Source organism: Lissotriton helveticus, chromosome 10 (assembly GCF_964261635.1).
Source record: "Lissotriton helveticus chromosome 10, aLisHel1.1, whole genome shotgun sequence".
In the NCBI taxonomy this organism is placed as follows: domain Eukaryota; kingdom Metazoa; phylum Chordata; class Amphibia; order Caudata; family Salamandridae; genus Lissotriton; species Lissotriton helveticus.
The window spans coordinates 702,272,976-702,292,245 of record NC_136071.1 but is presented as its reverse complement, the minus strand read 5'-3'; the positions used below and the strand labels follow the sequence as shown (position 1 = coordinate 702,292,245).

The window sequence follows — 19,270 nt, the reverse complement described above, 5'->3', positions numbered from 1 at the left end:
TGTATCAAGATGATTATGTACCCATACAGGATGTGTAATTTTATGGACTAACAGAATAGGGCAACCCAATATTCCCACGGAACTGGGTATTATCAATAACATAAACCAAAAAGTTCCTGAAGGAATTATTTCAAATTATTTAACAACTTGTATAGATGTCATAGAAATGAACATAATTCAATAAACAACCGGAGAATGTGTTTATATGATCAGTGAATTTATATAATGACATAAGATATATACACAAATATATCCTATTCAATCAGCATAGGTAAACATCCATATGACAATTCATGAATGGCAACTCAAACAAAAAAAAACTGCTACTTCAATTCTTCGTATGAGCAGTAATGATTGACACTTTTGCAAGTTATATGGACAATATATACAATTTATGCCATATATACATTATTAACCAACTATATACATTTATGCCATACATAGTCTGATGGTGTTCGCAAAACAGTGTTGATTCGTCGACGTTTCGGTCTCACACTTCGCAATTAAACGAGACCATCATCAGGACAAAGGTTGCACCATGAATCTACAGTAAAACAACATATTGTAAAATCAGTAATCTCCTTATTGTGTGCTATGTACCGTCTGCCCACACCGTAATTTTATGGGCCAGTATGAGCTAACATGACAGGGTCACAGATCCTTGAGTTCCGTCTTAGTATGTAAGGCATAGAAAGTATACTTTACGCAATAAACCACATGTACATCAATGTGGCAATCGATTAGGCACTGGAAGATGGTCGCAGCATTGCTCACTGGGGCTCAATTTGACAATGATGGTAATTAGACTTTAAGATTTGTATGTTATGTTTACTTTATGTTGTTCTCTGCATCCCACTATGGGTGTATCATTTTATCATGACTATTAGGAGGATTGCGATATACTCTGTACACAATTATCACCATCTTAACATGGCCATCATGTAATATGTTAGGTATGTTCAACCTGCATGTCCTGCTGTTGATTTCACTGTTTATCACATGTTATGCTTTAAAATTCCCACAGAGAGAATAACTTCTCACCTGTGAGCAAGCCGACAGGTTTGCTGAAATGCGTTGGGTGTGTTTCTTTGTACCATATGGCTGGTAATCACTGTTATGGCATTAAACAACTGATTTGCACCAAGCTGGTGGATTGTCCGTTATCCTTCTGCAGAGGGTCACAGTGGAACTGTACATTCACTACTAAAAGGCTGCCTCGCCCAAAAGCGCACCGCTGCTGCATGGACTGCAGTGTGAGAGACCCCCTGTAAGCTGCTTGTTTTAATGATAATCTATTGTATATCAAACCTAATTTCCAGTTTTTGACAAGATTGTGGGACAATATTGTGTTTTGATAATGGCACTCCTCTGTGTGTTATTCCCCATATTTGTGTGTCCTTTTTTGTACCCATTTTTGTTGGCCATAAGACTCTGCTCACTCCTGCTAACCAGTGGTATAGTGCTTGTGCTTTCCCTTCGAAACATGGAAAAAACTGGCATATACCTAATTGGCACATTTAATGTACTTATAGAGCTCTAGAACATGGTTTTACATGTGTGCAGTGCCTGTAAACTAACTGCCACCAGTGAACTGCAGCATTAATTGTGCCACCCTCTAAAGTAGCACTCTAGAACATGTCTTCAGGCCTGCCAATGCAGCCTTGATGTGCAGATTTAAACTGTTATTTTGACCTGGAAAAACAAACCCTATGCCAGACCTAAAGTTACACCTTCCATAACGAGACCCAAAATACTCATAGGGCATGGTGCATGGTATGTAAATAGGAGGATGTATATATATTTTTTTTTAAATGTCCTAGCATACAACGTTTTTTTTCCCTGTGTCAAGGAAGGGTAACTCATAGTTTGGTTACACAATTACCTTCAATACCTGCTAAATTAAGGTTGGGAACTACTCAATAAATGGATTAGGGACTCATTTTAATAGCAATTTAATTCCCATCCTATTGGTCAAGTGTGACTTTATTTTAGTATGGTGCAGAGACAGAATATCGAATCACAAATATCGGGTTGCACAAATATGGAGTTGCAAATATCATGCGTCAGAAAATCGACGGCAAGAATATTGCGGTCAAGACTATCAACTTAAGGTAAGTAATATCGAAGTGTTTAATATTGTTTGCAAAAATATAGTTTTTAAAAATATTGATTGTTTAATAATGGTATGTATTTTAGTATATATTTTATATGGGTTGTATGTTTTTTTGTATAAGAATTGTTTGCATTGTTAATGTAAGTGTTAATTTTATGAGGTTATTACTTTTTTTTATTTGAATGTTTCTGTTTTTAGTTCTGTAGTAGGTTGTGGGTTTATACGGGAATAGGGTGGAAAGTAATTTAATTATATTACATTTATTTATTATTTTTTATTCATGAATATTTGTTTAATTGAGATGTATAGTGTTAAATGTGTAAAGTTATTATTAATTAATTAATACATGGTTGTTAATTAATTTTAATTAATTCATTGGTAATTAATTATGGTAATTGTGTATTTAATTTTAGGTGGGTGTTGTGGTGTTTATGGGTGTTAAGAGTGGGAAGTAATTCATTTTTAATTGATGAATTAATAATTGGATGTTAATTCATTTTAATAATTGGTACTTAATTATGGTAGTTGTGTAATTCATTTTAGGTGTGTGTTTTGTTGTTTATAGGAGTAAAGGGTGGGAAGTAATTTGTATTTAATTAATTAATATATAGTTGTTAATTAATATTAATTATTTGATACGTATTTTAGGTAATTGTTTCTTTTTTTGCCTGTTGTTTTTACTTTTAAAGGGGTAAAGGGTGGATATTAAAAACATTTTAATTAGTTTATCTTCAGTTGTTAATAGTAATAATTTTACATTTATAAATACGTTTTATTGTGTTTTATTATTTTAGATTTTACTTTAGATGTTTGTTGTGATTATCATAGAGTTGAAGTGTGTGTAGTCAATTAATATTTTACTTGTTAATTAATAATATTTTTTAAATTGATTAATAATTATGTTAATTTTGGGGGGAACATTTATACACAATGTTGAATTATTTTGAGATTGGTGTGGTGTCATAGGGTAGGAAATATAATAAATAAATGTATTTATTAATTAATTTATTTGTTTGCAAATATTTTCTAGTTTAAAAGATTTTATATACATATATTTATATTTGATGTTATCTATTATTTGTAGGTTTTTTATATGTAATTAATATTATACTATGATGTTATATATTTAATTTTTCATTTCTAAATATTGTTTATTTATTTTCATGATTTTGTAATAATTTTTTGGTTTTTATTTTTGTGTTAATTGTTTGAGTGTGAATTGTAATTTTTGTGTCTTCGCTATCCAACACTTCCCCTAATGTTGCACTCACTGGAGTTCGAATAGTTATTTTTAGCTCTCCGCTATCTTGTACTTTTCCTACTGTTGCACTCACTGGAGTGGGAATAGTAATTTTTCCCCTCCGCTATCCAACACTTTCCTTACTGTTGCACTCACTGGAGTGGGAGTAGTAATTTTTACTCCTCCACTATCCAACAGTTTCCCTAATGTTGCACTCACTGGAGTGGAAATAGTAATGTTTATACCTCTACTATCCAACACTTTCTCTACTGTTGCACTCACTGGAGTGGGAATAGTAAGTTTTACCCCTCCGCTATCCAACACTTTCCCTACTGTTGCACTCTTTGGAGTGGAACTAGTAATTTTTACTCCTCTGCTATCCAACACTTTACCTACTGTTGCATTCTTGTGAGTGGGAATAGCATTTTTTTCCACTCCGCTATCTAACACTTAGCCTACTTTTCCTCTCACTGGAGTTGAAATAGTAATTCTTACCCATCCACCATCCAAAACTCTCCCTACTGTTGCACTCACTGGAGTTGAAATAGTAAATCTAATTATTTTGCTATGCAATACTTTCCCTACTGTTGCACTGATTGTATTAGGAAATGTATGTTTAAATATTTTTTTGTAGTTAATTTTTTTATTTATCATAGAATAATTTTTATATATTTCAAATTATTGATTTATATATATATATATATATATATATATATATATATAGTATTTATATATAATTTTAAGATTTTAAACTAAATGAACGATAATAGTGTATTCATAATTTTAAAGTAAATATATATAGATATGTATAAATTATTACATTTGTGTGTTTATCTTTTTAAATTATTTGTATGTGTTATATTCTGTTAAAATGTATATTGAATTTAAATAATGTTGTTAACATTAATATTAATATTTAATATAGATATATTATTGTATTTTATATATATATTTAAATCCATATTTTTGACATCTATGCTTTTTACATCCATATTTTTGATTTGATATGTTTGTACTTACCTGTTTAGGTATGAGAGTCAATATTTTTGTAGACTATATATATTTTTCGATATTCTGAACATCAATATTTATGTCATCGATATTTTATCGGTGAACCTATTAATGTATTAGAATTAACACTATTAGCAGGTTTTCATTTTCCCGCCTAAATCCAAACGGCTTTCCTGACAGTCTCTAGCCGTTTTGTGGCCACTGATAGCTCCTCTGTGGTGAGATGTGTATTTCTCACAGAGAGTCAATGAAGGGACCGTAGAGTTTAGGAGGCAGACTCCTCCCTTGAAAGGATCACCTGAGTTCTTTGTCCATCCCCTTCCTGAAATTCAAAGGATTCCTACCCTGTCACTGGCAGATAATGCTCATACCTAGGCCTGTCTCCCTGTTATCTCTAACATAACATTACATGTGTATTTGTAAAGCGCACGTTCACCCCGAAAGGTATCTTGGCGCTAAACAGCAGTTTATTATCTCTCTAGTCAAGCTTGCACCAAACCCACTGTGGGTAGAGGAACTGACCAGAACTTGTTTAGGGGGTGGACTACAGCCATCACTCCACCCATTGGCTATCACTGGGCATAAAATTGCACCCCACAGACCTATAATCAGAACATGCCTGGAACTATGATGAATCAGAAGAAGGACTGTTTCTGCTGTCCGAAAAACCTTAAGAAAGACTGGGCCTACTTGGTTGCCTAGAACTGGAGAGTCCAGAAGTGACTTGAAGGGATAGTTGACTACCCTTCTGTTTGAGCTACAAGGACACATCAGACTTCTGGAGGCCCATTTACTGTAATTACCAAGCTAACCAGTACCAACTCGCCTGCTACTGGTCTCTTATTGGAGTGAGTCCTAACCTCCAAGTGGTGGCTCCCAGGCCCTGAAACCATGGCTGGTGTTAGACACTGCATAAGCTGGGTTTTAGAAACTTTATGCCAACTGTCTCCCTGAAGAACAAACGGAGATCGGGATTGCTGTCAAGACTTACTGCTGTCGAAGTCAAATCACCGGTAGACCTCAGCTTGTTGGTTTGCTCTGCTGAAGGAAATCTGACTCCTAGAAAAGTTTCCAAGTGCAAATCTATAGGGCTAAATCAAAATCAACGCTGAGCAGAAACCCATGGAGGCCTTCCTGGGTTCACACTTCAAACTTCACCCATTCAGAGCTTTCCACCCTTGGTCACTGACCTCCCCAACCCGCCGTCATCAAGCTCACTTTGGATCCAGCTTGAAGTTTGCCCCTGTGATAACTCATCAACAAACATTTTTTCTCCATAAACGTTTCTAAGTCATAGAAATAACTTTGCACTGGGATGACCCTGGATCTTGTATATGATCCGCTCTCCATCACAGCCAGCCTCAACTCTGGGTTCACACTTCAAACTTCACCCATTCAGAGCTTTCCACCCTTGGTCACTGACCTCCCCAACCCGCCGTCATCAAGCCCACTTTGGATCCAGCTTGAAGTTTGCCCCTGTGATGACTCATCAACAAACATTTTTTCTCTATAAACGTTTCTAAGTCATAGAAATAACTTTGCACTGGGATGACCCTGGATCTTGTATATGATCCGCTCTCCATCGCAGCCAGCCTCAACTCTTCAATTTGATCTCGTCTAGCACAACCAGATATCTGTGGTTGGTGCTTTGTGCTTTTTGGAGCTATTTTCAATTTAAACTTTAAACATCTATATCTTTAGTTCTGTTTATTGGGTTATTGTCATTCTGGTGTTAATTTATTTATAACATGTTCTCTATTGTTCGTAAATGGTTTGGGATTGTTCCTATGTTGAGTGTTTATTTTATTACTGTTTGAGTGCTGCATGAATACTTTACACATTACCTTTAAGTTAAGTTTGACTGCCTTGTGCCAAGGTACAAAGGGGCTAAGTACTGGTTTATTTAGTGACTTCAGTGGTTCACCCAGACAAATACTGTGATTAATATTTGAGTGCATTCTCACCCCCACAATTAATGCTTCAAATTCTTACATTGGTAGCAGCAATGGGTTTACTAGCCGACACAACCTCCCCTGAGTAGGCCTTGCTCTGCTCTGCTTTGCTACCCTGAGAGAGTTAAGTGCTACAATGGAGTACTTGGTCCCAGAAAGGATAGAATTGCGGACCTGTTACTTGCTCGGGCCTCATGTCAGGCACAAATAACAACCCAACCAATATTTGTGTTCTCATTATTTCTTTGGCAATATTTTTGTTGCCAAAGGTTTTGCTGGCAATAGTTTGTCAGGCAACTATTAAAACACACAGAGGCATATTCAAAAGGAGCTATTGCAGAATTAACGGCACTTTAGCACAGCCCAAGTCGTGATAAATGTACTACACCATTCACAAGCTGATGCTAAAAGCCCACAGCGCCAGTTTTCCCACGATAGCAGCCGCAAAAGCCATCGCCACAGAGGACCTCTTCAACCATCGCTAATAAGGTCCAGAGTAAGCATTCCCGTGCAAAAAGCCGTGAATACACGACACCTCAACATTCACAACGACCAGCCAGATAGGCGATAAGAACACAAAACACGAGGTAAGGCACGTTAGCAGCAGAAAATTAACACCTACTATGACCTGGTGTAAAGTCGGACCACAGCCTGCACCACAAAAGGGTGCACAGCCCAGGGCGCAATCGGAAGGGCAACAGATGCCATGGAGCCACATATCACGCAGCCGAGGCACCCAAGAGGGCCACAACACCCACCCAGCACCCCCCCCGGGACCACCACAGAGGTAGGCAGACAAAGACAGCGGCCCATAGGAAATGCACCTGCCTCACAGGCCCAACATCTGACAATGTCACTGTCCACTACAGGCTGAAATGGACAACCATCCGATGCATACTGGCCATCATTGCCCAGCAGGGCAACGGCACCAACACAGCAGGCAACCAACATCCCACCCTACACCAAGCTGCTGGCTGTGCTGTACTTGTTGGCCCCTGGCACACCCCAACCAACACCTGCCAGAGTCAGAGGATTCTCACAGCGAGCCACATCCAAGTCCCCCACACCTGTCCTGAACATCACCATCACCCTGGCACTCCAGGTCCCATACGTCCAACACAATGCACATGAACCGCCAGAGACCAAGCAAGGACCATACACCATAGCCGGATGCATGTATGTGTTGGGGGAAATCCACTGCACACATGTTCCACCTGTGCCCCCTGGTGACACAGCACACAATAAGCGCAACAGGAAGCGCACATCACACATCAATGTGCAGGCAACATCCCAACACTGTGGGATCTTCACAACCAACATGCACAATAACATGCCCACCCACCAGACACAATAGTACTACTTACAATGGTAACCTGGGCAAGCCGTGAACATGACCAAACAACGGCATGGCACCTCAGCCACACAATATCAGAATGTGGGGAGAGGTGGCAACCAGGTATGTGTGAAGGATGCAGTAGACCCATGATTAGGAAAGTACACAATGCCAAGAGTGGCGGTGATGTGCTGGACAGACCAAAGTATGCAGAACACACCCATATCCAGGCCGACATACACCTCTGGTGTATGGAGTGTTGTGGACAGTGGAAGCAACCATGTCACCCCAGCCAGTGGGGGTCCTCGCATAAATGTTGCCTGTTACGCCCCCATAAGCGTGAGCAGAGTGGGATGGCCCGGCGTACGCCAGGCCAGTGTAGGGGTGTGAATAAAAAGCACGTAGCCCTGGGCGTGGTCCTGTTCCAAAATGCCCAACGTCTCTGCTAGAGTGGCACCTCCTAACCCGCCATGAGGCTGATGCTGTCCTTGTTAGCAGAGTTGCCTGAGATCCTGTGCGCCTGCCATACCCCGGGATGCTGGACCACAAACCCGTCAGGCCCAACCCTGTGTAGCCAGGTCACACTGATCAGCAGCCGACACTGGCTTGTGTCAAAGAGGGCCAACCACGTGCCTGTGTAATCTCCAAGCCCGAGGCCCACGACCCTGCCAGCCTTTCAGACCATCACTGGCCCCCCAACGCTGGGCCACATTACTCCTTCCTCATTGACATATTCTACAGTGGATGAATGGCAGTGACCCCAAATCCGGGCCAGCTGCCACAGCACCAGACTCCCTTCAATCCGTGAGGCATAGTTCCATATGGGCATCTTGCGACACGTGGTGCCAATAACCCTGTTCAACGCCAGCCGGTGACACGTGCTGGCACAAACCCTGTAACGCCAGACGGTGACACGTGCTGCCACAAACCCTGTTCAACGCTGGTCAGCGAAATGTGCTGCCACAGACCCTGTTCAACGCCAGCCAGCGACACATGTCGCCACAAACCCCCATTCAACGCCAGCCATCGACACATGCTGCCACAAACCCTGTTCAATGCCAGCAGGCAACACATGGACGAGGGACCAGGACTACTCTGCAGACCAGTAGGTCACACATCCAGCACCTAGTCACGAATCACAAATGGCAGAGTCCACACCAGTGGTCGCACGGAGAGGAGTAAGAGGAAGATGCAGCTCAGTCCAGACAAAAGCCAGGTCACAGTCACAGAGGTGACCGAACATGTGGTGCAACTGAACCTAAACTACACAGGCCGGTGGGGCCACCAACCTATGCCGGTGACACTCGGTGAATGGCTGTGTTGACCGCTGCCTCCAGTCTACACTGTTCTCGGCTTAGGCTGCGTTCTAGTAGGTCACAGATTTAGAAACGGAACTTTGAGTATGCAAAGGCAGATTACATACCATTGCACGCAAGGAGAGGCAACAGAGGATGATGCCTTGCATCTTGACGAGGAGCAAAGGATTGCCGTTACGTAGGTGTTCGTACACTACCGACAATTGCCCTGGTGTCACTAGCGCTGTGCATCACGAGCCACCGACACATGGCTGTGGGCCACTGCTGACCACTGCCTCTGGCCTACACTGCGGTCGAGTAGGTCACAGAGTCATGATGTATTAATGGTGGAATTCATATCAGTGTTACGGCATCATTGCAGACTGTATCCCCTTTCATCCCTGGGACCACTAAGTCTGTTCCCCGACATTCATGTACACTCTCTGGTCAAACTTTGGTGGCATCTGAGTCTATGAACTAGGGGTCAGTTTTTATCCTCATGTAGCTGATACTGAATTGGCGGTGGCGACGAGGCTGTCACATTTCACTCCTCCATTTGCTGCTTTTAGATGAAATCAAACCTTTCGGCATCATGGCCTGGAGGGCACCTTCCTCTGTCCCACGCAACCATCCGCAACATACACCTCGGACATTGATGGTGACCCGCTCAGGTCGCATGGCCCATCTGACTGCACTGCATGTCAGCGTCTCGTGGCGGGGTGCCTTTGCCGGCTGCAGTGCATCCGAAGCCGCTAACTCTGTGCTGGTCAGGTCCGGGACCCCTTCTCCGGAGACATTGGATGGCCCCTGAAGCGAAGGCCTTGGGGTCATCAACAACATTTCTCTGTGGCCTTGTGCTGTACGCAGCCTCCGGGGCCAAATGTGTCCCACCAGTTCTCACACACCAAAGCGAATCCAAACCGACCCAGACGTCGCATCACTGCAGGAGGCACATAACATCACCGCAAGGACCACCACCAACCGCCATCTGCCAGAGTTGAAAAGGTGGTCCTGACAGACTTACGGAGTGGTTCAGGCCTGTCGTGGATGCCATTATCAGCCTGATACCCTGCTCAGCACTCCAGGTGCCAGTGACTCAGTGCACCACAGGCCATTGTCCGTTGCGATGTGTTTTGCGCTGTGGAGCTGATGCGCAGCTATGTCACCTCAAACAGTGTGGGGCCCCTGAGACGTTGATGGGGAAGATGATCCAAGTCTAACACACCACACTGCTTCTGCATCAGGAACATATCGAAGGGACACAGCCGAGACCGTTTCTTCACATGAGCGCGCTCATCTCTAGTGTCCCAACCCCAGTGCACTGAAACTCACGGGCTTTTCTGTTTGCATGTTGGCTGTCTTCTGGACTTTGTCCGGCTCATTCCATGTTGCTCAGCAGTTTACTCTGTTATGCATTTGTTTTCTGTTTCCATTGCACTGGTGTCCAATGTTGAAGTGTTTGCCATCACATGACATTCCATGCGGAATGGCTTACACTCACCCCACACACATCCAGCACAGGTGTCACTGTACATGTGGCCCTGCTAATAAAGGGGCCGGGTGCATATGCCCGTAGTCAGTTCAACATGATATCTGCGTGCGTCCCTGTGGTTTTGTTGTATGCTTGAGGGTCCTGGACCCAGACATGTCACTGCAGGCAGCGGGTTGGAGCTTGGACATGTAGCTTTTGTCGTCACCCACTCAATTTGTAAGGGGAGTGGCTAAGGCCGTTGTATGCATAGCCAACATGGGTGTGTGACTGCTATTTGAGCACCCCTGGGTGTGGTTCGTACTGTGAATATGAATCTGCATGCATCTCTATGGCAGTGTGGGTCTCCTTAGTGGGGTGTGGGTGGGCCCTGAAGGGTGATAGACACCTACGTATGTGTCCTGGTTGGCATGCCATGGGTTCGGATCACACCTGCGGGGCGACCACCTTTTGGCGTGCTGACACATGGCATTTTGGTGCCATGTGTGGGTGGGTGAAGTGTGGTGAGCCAGCTGTGCTTGCGGGTGCTTCCTGCTGTGTGGTATGTTGCAGGCTCAGTGTTCCCCCCTGAGTAGCTTGCCTGGCCGGGTCCTGGTGGGGAGTTGCGTGAGATATCCATGGGCTTTTGTAGGGTGTGGGTGTTGATGGTGTGGTGGTCCTCTCAGGCATCACTGATGTGTTGCATTCTGCGCTCTGCTGAAGGTGTTATGTGCCCCTCTGCGATGTGAAGGGGAGGTGCATGTTGACTTTGTGTTGACATGTATGTTTGCGAATTATGCTGGTTTGCATGCAGACTATATGGCAATGTACATTGTGACTGTTTGGGGGTGCTGGATTCTTCTGCGGGACAGCGTAAATTTGGACTACATGACGGATGTGAGGTTGTACACGTACATTTCCATTTCAAAGTTTCCGGCTCTGCTCTGTCAGATGTAGTAGGCATGTTTCTGTGCATGTGCGAAACCAGTTGTGTCCTCTGTTCTGCAGTGTCGGCTATGCGCGTTGTTCCACGTTGTCGTCAATGTGGGTGTGCTGTTTGTGCTATGTGTGTGTGCTGCAGTGTGCCAAGGGGATCTGGAACATCATTCTGGGTGATTGTGGGTGTGCAGTGTGCTACACCTCGTTGTGCATGTATGCCATTGTGCCCATCTCCCCGTCACTCCAGTCCCTGTTTGTTGTACTCCCTGTTAAGGCTGTGTCAGGTCCTCTCGAGCTGTGTCCATGCTCCCTACTCCTTGCACCGTCTCCTCACTGATGACTGTGGACTGGGTTTCCTCCTGCTACTCCAGTGGTGCAGGACTGCCACCTCCTGTCACCGTTGCTGCGTTCTTGCAGCGGGTTGGTGCATGGTTTAGGTAGTCACGTCATGCCGGCACCTATTGGCCTCCTGGTTTGGCCTCCTCTGCACTCCGACTGCAGTCCAGGTGGTCTGTTCGTGGGTAAGTTGCTGGTAGTGTTCTGTCATCTCTGTGACTCTGGTCTTGTTTTCCTGCGGTCTGCACCCGTCTTCCTCTCCCTCTTCTCCTTGGCCTTCCCCGACCCAGTTGTTCCTTGCTGGTAGTCTGTGGGGGTTGTGGGGTTCGAGTACACCTCTGCGCTGGGTCAGGGTGCATCCATGTTGTTATGTGCTTTGGCTTGTTTCTGGTGTATTTTTTCTTTGGCTTTTATGGTGCATTGTCCTGCCAAACATGTGGGATTTGCAGGCCTGTGGCTGGTTTTCGCTACTTTTTGTACCGCAATGGCCTCATCGCAAGTTTTTTTGTGTTCTCGTACCGCATTTTTGCGGCGTGGTGTTGATTTTCATGTGGACATTTGCCACATTATCTGGTGTCTATCGCATGCTACTGCCATGTTGTGAATTCCACGTTGACACAGGGTTATTTTCCCGTGATAGGCTGCGATGTTGAAAGTTGCTTTACGCTACTCTTGCGGTAGTTATCACATGTTCTTGTGAATATACCCCATAATATCTAGAGGTAAACAAAACTCCACCTTTGTTAGTGAACTGCATGTTTTTTGGACTAACACAACAGAAGTAGCCAAGACATTGACAGACTGGAAAAAAAATCCCTATAGCAAGCCATTGTCAACTGCTGCCTCATCAAGAAATCCTTCACTAAATGCTGGTTTCAAGATTAGGAACTAAGGGGCCCATTAGGATGTCGGGCAGATAGCCCCCGCCAGGCTGGCGGTAGCCACCGCCAGCGTGGAGGGGGCAATCCGCCCGCCATCCGCACCTAGATTCCCCCCCGCCATATTAGTATGGCGGGGGGGGGACCGCGGCGGACGGAAAGATCGTCCGCCGCTTTTCCGCCCCGGTTGGCTTGCGACCGCGGTGGAAAAGGTTTAATATGGTAGCGGTGTCTAATAGACACTGCCAGCCATATTATGAAGGGCGTCTTTAGGTGCCTTTCTGCGTCGGCGATGCCGCCACGGAAAGGCATGCAGTCTTCACTCTGGGGGCCCCCTGCGGGCCCCCAGAGAGAAGGAGAGGTGAGGGGTGAACACGGGGGAACCTGTGGTACCCCCCTTCATTTGCATAAACAAAGCGGCAGGCACAGTGCGGTGCCTGCCGCTTTGTTTATGCAAATGCATCAATGCATTTTTAACATTGTGGCAGGCGGTGCAGAGAGCACCGCCCGCCACAATGCTAAAAATGCAGGATGTGCCCACCACTATGGCTGGCACATTCTTATACCCCCCACGGGATCCCCGCCCTTATGGCGGGTGGTCCCGAATTCCGACAGGATGCGGGCGGACAAAGTCCCCCCGTCATCCTAATGAGCCTCTAAATCTGAACCCAGGACTCATACTACTCCTTTATTATGTCTTCATTAACATATCCACTTCAAAAGTCTTACGTCAGCACATCAGATTTCTCCAATTTATGGCAGATTATGTGCAATGTTACCATCTCCCCAGGACTTTCCATTCACATTGTTCCTGCCTGTTTGTCATTAAGACATTTTAGATTACAAAATCAGGTGATAGAGTATTCTCCAATATCTAATCAAATTATGAAAATGCACCCCCGTGAAATAAAGCTAACTAGCAAACTACCACCCTTCACAAACAAACTTTAAACATTGCTTTTTCCTTAAGCTACTTCTCAGCAATTATGTACTTTTTGATCGTTTAGGCACCACTGTCTTTGATTCTAGTTATCAGTTATTTTTCAGCATCATGAAGCCATATAAGAAGATCATGCACAGGATAAAACCATAAAATATACCATAGCACAACAATACTACCAATTCTCCTCAGCATAAACATATGGCCTATGGTTCATGCAGTTAGAATAATAGCACTAAAACCCAATCTTCAAGGAGCACCTCATCCATCATCGTAACGCAGTCCCTTAACCTAACTGGGTCCAATACTTACGGCTCCTGTTTCTTCTAGAGGTACACATTTTCAGGTTGTTAATAAGAAAGATAACTGACTGGTCGCCTAGGGGTGTAAAGAAGGACCCTATGTCTCTGATTGACCATGACGGGGGTGTAACTAGTCCCCCAGCAGCACCTGCGGTACAGCAGCTGCCCCCAACCCTTGAGCAGACCCTCAGTGGCACCAAGACCAATGAATATACGTGAGGTATGGTAGACTACAGGTCTTCTCATCACATTCTGCGGGGGGTTGGGGGGCAGCTACACCACAGTGGTAGCCCTTTTATCATATATCCAGGCATGGTGCTAAATGTAGAGTGCTGAAAGATACAAATTAGACATGTCTATTTGACAAGAGTATTCAGGATAATCGTATAGATTATATGGTTCCGCTATAATTACAAAACGCAAAGAATGATGATGTTTTAAAGTGAATTCAGGCATGACCTTCAACCTGTCCTTAGAACCATTGAATTCAGTGAGAAGTATGAGTTCATCGTGATACAAAAACACAGAGAACTTTCGACGCAGCATGAAAATGCAGCATATATAGTTAATTATCTTCTATCTCACAGAAGAAGCACATATTACTGTTCAGTAGATTCACTTCATTTTCTAATCTCAAGCTTTTTGCCTATCATGTGAACTAGTGAAGTCTTACCATTCTGAATCGCTGTACCTCAGACCCAAGCTATTTTAACATCATTTATGGGCCACAGAAATGAAGATTGTAATACCAAAACCCAACATGCCGGATGTAGATCCTACTGGATCCTGGCAATCTGGATTTCCGTAAAATAGCCTCTCATAAAACGTCTTCATTAATATTGTGTTTTTGACATAGCCTGACTTTTGCTAACCACACGAATGAAACAAATGTTTTAACAAATATGGCTTGTGTGATAAATAATAACACAAAACTATGGGCCTGATTTAGATATCGGTGGACGGTTTACTCCATTATAATGGTTATGGATATAATATATCCCATAATGAGATTTATATCCCCCCAAAATCTAAATCAGGCCCAATGTTCTTATTACTTCCCTTCCACTGGTCCCATTCTCTGAAAGTCTGATCTTTAGCTTCCAGAACTCCTCAAACCTTGCCCGGGCCTTCGCTCAAACAAGGTGCAGGATTATTCTTAAAATAACTTAAGACTTACTGCGGAGTCAATTATAGCTTACAATCGTACATATGTGCTTTTGAAATGCACAATTAAAGTTTCCAGGAAAATATTCTGAACCGCAGGGAAATAAGAAAACTGCGTACCTTCAGAGTATTGTATGGTAAGTATATCTGTTTCTTAGCCCTCAGGATAATTTCAAAGTGAAGGGCGATGAAGGTTCCCTGTTGCGAACTATGACACATCCTTACTGTGTTTCTGCTCATTTACCTGCCAAAGCAACATCATTAAAGTGATTCCAACTCCCGCTGTCACCTACCAGTGTTATTCAACCGATCCATCTTTTTTACATTACTGCTTTTTCCGAAGCAGCAACAGAAGGTAGTACTTTTTATTCTTTAAAAGAGGTAGCTGTAAGAAATGTACCACACCTTACAGATTGTAAGAACCTGGATTTTTTGGTTAGTGGGTAACTTCCCATCTCAAGGAATAATCACATTTACTGTTAGGGTGAACCTTTAAAATCTGTAAATGCACCTGAGCTCAACCTCCTTGAAGCCATGGCATAGGGTAGACAGACTTATTGTAGAGCAATGTGTGAAGTTTTTATGTAGTACCATAACAATAATTAAGTCAAAATTCAAAATAATAAAATTATCAAACAAAATTAGAAAAATAGAGTAACATTTCATAAACAAAATGACATCAAAATGACAGAAATGCAAAAAGGGGAACTGGAGATATGGTATTTTACCACCAAGCAGCACAAAGCACTAGTGACATTCAATGGTTGCAAAATCTGTTCCTCAATGGACGTCAGAATCATGAAGAGTAAACTACAGAATACCTAACAAGATTTTAAATTGCAGAGCCAATCCACATTTACAAATAAAACATCGAACTATTTTCTATATATTCTCGTAAGAGAACTCTGCACATCAGTGATAGTATTGGTGTATTTTTAGATTACTGCCCTTTATGGATTGCATTTATGAGTATGTGTACTAGCATTCTAGAGTACTACTACACACACTTATAAGTGGCTTTGTGAATTTGCTTTGTGAAATGAGTTTTGGCAGGATAAATGACTTTGTGAATTGTGTTTTTGTAGGAGAAAAGCTTCATATTTTTGGGTTCTGGAGGAATTAAATGAATGAGTATCGTCCATCTACCAAGGGTAAGATAGTGTCAGATAATCACATGGACCTGCACTGCTCAGAGCTTGTCAAATTTAGTAATAAAAGATGTTCATTGAGGCTTCCTACCAAGCCAAATTGTAGTCTCCTCATAAGATAAAGCTCTACAACTTGTTTCAAGTTTGAAGGCAAACATTTGACTAGGAGCACTCAGTAAATTCAGGCTGGTCACGAGTCTCACTGCCGCTCTCCAGCCATTGGTCCTCTTTGAGCCTTCTTTTAATCTTATACCTATCATTTACCAAAAGGCTCCCATGACATGTATTCAACTCATGAGCACTGTATGGATACAGCTTCCAGACTTGTTCTGTCTGCCATGTTTTCACTATTTTTCAATATCCCTTTGTTATTTTCATTCTCTTGATTTTTACCATCGCTTTCCAAAATGAACCTTTTCCTGTTACCATGATTTATGACCCTTCAGATTTGTTTTTTGTTTATTTTTCACTCCATTTGTCTCGTTCATCTTTTGATTGTACTCGTGCTTGATTGAGTTGTTAAACAGTTCACACATTTCCTTTGGGGAATTCCTTTGTTGCTCAGTGCAATTCATATAACCATAAGGCAAACAGCTGCATTCTCTATGTAATCCTAAAGAGAACAGCACTTTGTATGCCTCAGTATAATCATCATGTTACTGGAATAACAACAAATTGATTAAAAAGAAATGGAAGTACAAAGTTTGAATAAAAAACCTCTTTACATATAAAGAGCAGAAAACAAGATTTTTTTCTCAAAATCCTGTTGCTATTTACATATTTACATTGGATTCTGGCTTTTCCAGTAAGGTGGGGAATTCCTGAATTTTTAGCATTTCCGGCTCCTTCATGAGGCCAGGATTTTGATTGTTAGACATTCCACTAGGACAAATTTATGAGAATTTTGCTGAGCGACAGTAACATGTGAACTCTGCTTGACTGATTATGGTTGTAGTCTAGAATCAAGGTTTATGTGCTTGACCCCAGCATTTTAGTTATGTTTGTGTATACATGCACCTTAGCTTATGCTATATTTACTAGTTGACTACACATATTAGAGCTAAGCCCTTGATTACCATACTTGCCTGAGCTATTTGCAAGTCTATGTTGGATGAACCTATACCCATGCTTGTACTATAACACTGCCACTGTTTCTTACCCCTTCAATGTTTTCCTACATTTGTATTTGATCAGCCTTAATATATGCTATGTTATGTCAGGTTGTGTTATGTTATCTTATGTTTTTTTATGATATGTTCTACTTATTGAGTGCACATACATCAGATGGTTTTCCAGATGCCAGGAAGGCAACATTGTCAGTTTTGATTACTTGTCAAGCTAGAGGGAAATAAGTTAGCTGAATTTCTCTGTTCGCCACTCTGATTATTATAACATATCATAGTTATGCAGATGTTATTGGCATCTGGATATAATTTTTAGTGTGGTCAATATTTCCTATCTTTGTAAATGCGGTTTGAAACCAAATGCCATTGAATGTGCTTTCTTGTGTTTGGACTTAGCTATTGTCCCGTGCTGAAGTCTAATGAGAGTGAAACATGTCAGGAGTGCTTTTTTAACTTTGGCCCACATGGGATTGGATAGTGTTTTAAAAATGCAAAAACGATGATACTTTTCCCCAAAGTAAGAACACAAGTTGCTAATGTACATAAGAGGGGACCCCTGCTCTCAAGGATCAGTTCCTGAGACAGGAAAAGAGACCAATAATATTGTAAATTCTCAGGCAACATCCTTATAATTCTGTGTATGATGGTATAGTAAGGCTTAATTCACATAATTATATGGGAAATTATCAAAAATTCATACATTTTATTAATGAACTCCACAACATAAATATGCATATATGTATTAAAGATGTATGCCAAATTCGTATACCATTCATTCATTCATACCACTCATAACCCATACTCTTCCAAAATATCAAAGCTGTGAGACATCCGTATTTTCCAATATCGTTGATACATGTGTTGTTTATAAACTGGAAGTCTAATTACACAAGCTAATCACACTTATTGGACACAAATTTCCTAACATTTTTCAGACAAAAACCATGAATACAAATCTATATTCTTCAGTTACACAATACTCTCCTTTGGTCAGAGTACATAGGATGCCCCAGCTTTCTCCCTGTGTACTCAGAATTATAAGGAAGGTTGCCTGAGAATTTACAATATTATTAGTACACAAGTTTCTTTCAAGTTCTGTGTAGGTAATCACTAATTCAGTGCCCTTAAACCAAACTCCTTCAAACTGTGGGTAAGGCCTCCCTTGGTGGTAGGGGTGGGAGTGAATTGATCACAGGGGAGGGGCTCTGGACAAGAAGAGCATTTACTATACCCTGGGGGCTTGTCAAGGCCAGCGCCTACTGGAAGCAGTGGTGTATTTCAGTGAGAGAAAACAGAGTTAAACGGAGACACTTTCTAAAGGGCCATCAGCAATGTTTTGTCACTCTTGTCCTGTAGGTGTCAAAGTGGGAGTGGGAGCGGAGATCCAATATTAGTCAAGGTCCCTCTCGGCATGTCGGCTAAAGCATCCACTGTGGATACTGTTAGACTTTTGGGGGTCTGGGTTGCGAATAGCTCATGGGCAATCATGTATTTAATTGCATTTCTAAAAGACATAACTAAACCTTGTGAGAAAATGTGCTAGTCATTCTAAGGGGCACACTTATTTATTTTTACAATGTGTGCCACGACGTGAACAAGTATGAACACCATTAGTTTAAACATTCTACAAAAGCAGGGGCAATTGAGCAGGGAAAACAATATCGAATGAATCGGATCCTATTACCTTGAGTCTCTCTAAATATAGAATAAGACGTCAAGGAAGGACGATGAAGGTCAAAATATAGGTTACAATTTAATAAGGCTAACGAAAAGGTCAAAAGTAGCATAAAACAATGTCAATCGATGTATAATAGTAATCGTGATGATTTATTTCCCATATGACAGAGCCAATGCTTAAAAAAACTTCAGAATTGATGAAAGAGTAAGCTGTTTGCAAATAACCTTCTCAAACATTGGAGAATCTAAGATTGATGCATTTAGATAACCCGATAGCAAGAGGTCACCAGACATTGCTAGAGTGCGTGAAAAGTGTCAAAGTGATTTAATGGTATATGGCCAAAAAATTC

At 42.2% G+C, this 19,270-nt stretch overlaps 1 protein-coding gene across 2 annotated transcripts in view; it reads left to right on the top strand.

Moving 5' to 3' along the window:
• Window positions 1-19,270, top strand: part of LOC144784466 (uncharacterized) — a 249,944-nt gene that overhangs the window by 195,488 nt on the left and 35,186 nt on the right. The window contains exon 6 of one of the 2 annotated variants that reach the window (XM_078663250.1): window positions 16,057-16,122. The exons of the other annotated variant lie outside the window; for it this stretch is intronic. The gene's annotated coding sequence lies outside the window, so the exon portion shown is untranslated. The remainder of the gene's footprint in view (window positions 1-16,056; window positions 16,123-19,270) is intronic. 2 annotated transcript variants of the gene reach the window in all.